This window comes from Triticum aestivum, chromosome 7D (assembly GCF_018294505.1).
Source record: "Triticum aestivum cultivar Chinese Spring chromosome 7D, IWGSC CS RefSeq v2.1, whole genome shotgun sequence".
Lineage (NCBI taxonomy): Eukaryota > Viridiplantae > Streptophyta > Magnoliopsida > Poales > Poaceae > Triticum > Triticum aestivum.
The window spans coordinates 498,718,171-498,722,141 of record NC_057814.1 but is presented as its reverse complement, the minus strand read 5'-3'; positions in this window follow the sequence as shown (position 1 = coordinate 498,722,141).

The window sequence follows — 3,971 nt, the reverse complement described above, 5'->3', positions numbered from 1 at the left end:
CGTTACTCATATGACCCAAAACGTGGGCCTATAATCATCTTGGGCCATTAGCAGGTCTAAACCTATAGTAGTTTCCCGACTTTAACAGGCCATGGGCTACATATTTACTGTAGTGACACTGGACTTCCTACGGTCCGTAGAAACAATGGGCCTTCTACGGGCTGTGTCATCAATGGGCCTTAGACGGGCCGTATGATCGATTGGCCAAACATGGGCCAAAAACAGACCGCATTATGGCCGTAAACGGGCTAGAGTTGGAGTCGTCCGTTCATGGGCCGACCATAACGGGCCGTCGTTAATAGGCCGTATTTGATGACGCTATGAAAATGGCCCAACGTATTAACGGGCCACAAACGGGCCGACTGTAACTACGGGCTGAATTTGGCCCACAAGCAGAAAATGGCAGTAAACGGCTGTAAGTAACCGAATGCTGGAAATGAGCCCAAGAATAAATGGGCCCTGAGAAGGCCGAAAGATAACATGGGCTGGAAACAGCCCAACGGAATAATGGGCCGTTAATGGGTATAAAATGATACACTGTTCATTACAGGCCAGTTTCACCACGGGCCGTTAATGGGCCAAGAGTTACAAAGGGCCTCATATGGGCCGAAAGACGTCATGTGCCATACATGGGCCGGAACTTAAAATGGGCTGGAATTATATTGGACGGCCCAGATGACGCTACTGGGCCTAATTCGGTTAGGCCGTAAACAGGCCCTAGATTAGCGGGTTGTAAATGGGCTATATGCGAACATGCCGTTAACAGGCTTTCCGTGGGCCGGCCCGCCACCTTTTGACCAAGTCAAACGGGCCGGCCTTTACACAGGAATGGGCCTCTATTGGCCGTGCCACGTGTCGACGTATCATAGGCGCTTTTGGTCCAATGAGGGGATGACATCTGTCCCAATGAGCCGACACGTGTTTCCTCCAGCCAATGATGATTTTACACGTGGAAAATCACCATTGGTCAGGGCTGTTAACGGGTTATCGGATCCAAAACCGGACCCGATAGCTTAACGGTGTTCCGTTACGGTAGATGCCACGTGTCGGTCACCCTTGACGAAAGCACTTCTGTGACGCGCGATTTATCGTCATGGAAGTGGACACTTTCGTGATGATAATTTTGGTAATGTCATGGAACACTTCTACGACAGCACATGTATGACTATCTTGATTCTGTCATAAATTTCTCATGGATGTACATGCATGACAGAAAACGTGACCTACTGTGACAAACATGTATTGTCGTGGTTTTGTCACGGCAGATGTCGTAGAGAAAGGACTTAGTCGTGGAGCCATCGCTACGGGTTAACTTAAAGGGGTTAAAGCGGACAAGGGACGCAAGAGAATTTATACTAGTTCGGCCCCTTACGATGAAGGTAAAAGCCTACGTCTAGTTGCGATGGAATTGCTGGGGTTTCGATGACCAGGGAGCGAATACGCTTTGCCTGAGTCTCGAGTTGTTGTCTGTTGTCCTTGAACCGCCGCTGGGTCGTCCCCTTATATACATGGGTTGACGCCCGTCGGTGTACAGTATCCCGAGGCCGGCTCATAATCGTGTCCGGCTCGGTCTCTGCTACTTCCATCTTACAACACAAGTTTACATATCAATGCCGGTTTACGTCTACGGGCCTTAAACCGGCTTTGGGCCTCCATAAAGCGTCACCGTATGTCTTCATGGACTTCAGATACAGCTGAACTACTTATGGGGTTAACCCGGCCTCTCCTGGCCGGTTTACGCCCAGTGGTAATATCCCCAACATTAGGCCCCAGATTGTTTTGATCTGGTTCATGTCAATCCTCAATAAAAAAATTCTTCTTCAACATCTTCACATAATCTTGTAAACCGCTGTGACATCATCTTCTAGGACCATGGTAAACCGCCGTGACGTCACCTGTTATTTAAAACTATGTATAATCCACCTTCATTAATGAACCTTCCGACAATCGAGGTGACAACTCCGCCTCATATCCAAAATTTAGGCTCCTCGATTTTCATGCCTGACGCTTATCTTTCTGCCCTTATAAATAGGGCCAAGGGGTCTTTCCGTTTTCCCCCTCGTGCCTCTTTGCGTCGTCGTCTTCCTCGCGCCGACCGACCCTCAAGCTCTGCCGCCGCCGTCGTCCTTCACCTCTGCTTCATCAAAGGCCGCCGCATCAACTTGATCGGATCAGAGAAAAGCGGTGATCCTCCGCTGCTTCCTCCTGCACAAGTAAGTCCCTCTTCTTCTCGCCCTAGATCCGCCATTAGGGTTCGGTGTTCTTCATAGCTTGAAGTTTTTCTTCCTTCGGTAGCACCAATGGCCGGTTAGATCTGACTATTTTTAGCGCCTTTTGTAGTTTAGACTCCTTTCTTCCTTGTTAGAACATCTGCCTTGTATAAAACTCATCTCAACTTGGTGAACCTTTAACACTCTGGAAATTAGGTCAGAATATATTTTGTTTTTCCAACGCGTGGTAGATCTGAAATTACCATGGCAAGATGTGAAACTTGTTTCTTCCTTCACTTATACACTTTTAATACCAGATTGGGCGGTTTAACTTCATATACAAAATGATGATCCAGTAGATACCATTAGTCCCCTGTTGAACCGCCAATGCATTCATCATTGTACTGTTTCCATTGTCAGACTCCGGCTTACGAATAACCAATTCCGGTTTAACAATATGCTTACATCCTTATACCGCTGTATAGTTGTCCATTGTAAATCTTAAACCGGCAATACTCATGTTTCAGATCATTCATTGCCATGGCCAAGCAAGTCTATGAATGCAACTGGGCTCTTTCTCGAGTAACCGGAGAACAGTTAAACAATCTTGTTAAAACAAGCGCTTTAGCCAAGAAAGATGTCATCCACTGGAGGGTCCCTGGCCTGGAAAATCCTCCTACACCCAAGGACGGAGAGGTAGTCGTGTTTGCTGACCATCTGAGTCGAGGTTTTAGCCCTCCCGGTTCGAAATTTTTCCGAGATGTACTAGCCAATTTTCAGCTGCGCCCTCAAGACATCGGTCCCAATTCTGTGACCAACATCTGCCACTTCCAAGTCTTCTGCGAGGTTTACCTGCAAGAGGAACCTACAGTCGAACTGTTTAGGGATTTCTTTCAGTTAAACCGTCGCACAGAGTTCTCGGATGGACCCAGTACGGAACTGGGCGGAATGGCAGTTCAGAAAAGGAAGGAAGTCACCTTCCCTCATCCCAAACTCCACAGTCACCCCAAAGAGTGGAACCAGACTTGGTTTTATTGCATGGATACATCTCCATCTGATGAAAAACCCCTGCCGGGTTACCGCCCTGAACGCCTAAGCAACGCACATCCTTTTCCTCAGAGGTTGACTGCAAGAGAAAGGGCCAACTATGCTCCTCAATTATCAAAGCTCAGAGCCTTCATGGAAAACGGTTTGACAGGAGTTGATCTTGCTCGTTGTTGGATAAGCTGGAGTATTCTACCCTTAAGCCGGCGCTCTGGTTTGATGTGTGAGTATACGGGGAGTTTGAAGGATGCTTAGCGGCACATTGACATTCAGCTTACAGATGCAGAAGTCACTGAGGCTGTAAAAAAGATACTGAACAAACCGGAGGCTGTCTGTGCCCAAACCGGACTACTCCCTTTCTGCACTTTCAACAAACCACCAGTTGTAAGAATCATATAATCTTTTGATCTGAAGTTGCTCCTGTTCATCCAGCCTCCACCGCGCGCTACTCCACTGGCTACTGTTCAACCAGCCCTCTCCACGGGCTACTGTTCGCTACTGTTCATCCAGCCCTCCACCGTCTACTGTTTATCCTGCCCTCCACGGGGTGGTCCTGTTCATCCTGTCCTCCACGAGGTCCTGTTCATCCTGCCCTCCACGAGGTCCTGTTCATCCAGCCCCAACCGGCTCGAACGATCGGGGTCCTGTTCATCCAGAGGCAACGCCACGGGGTCCTGTTCATCCACCCCCACCGGGAACTGTTCATCCAAACCCCCC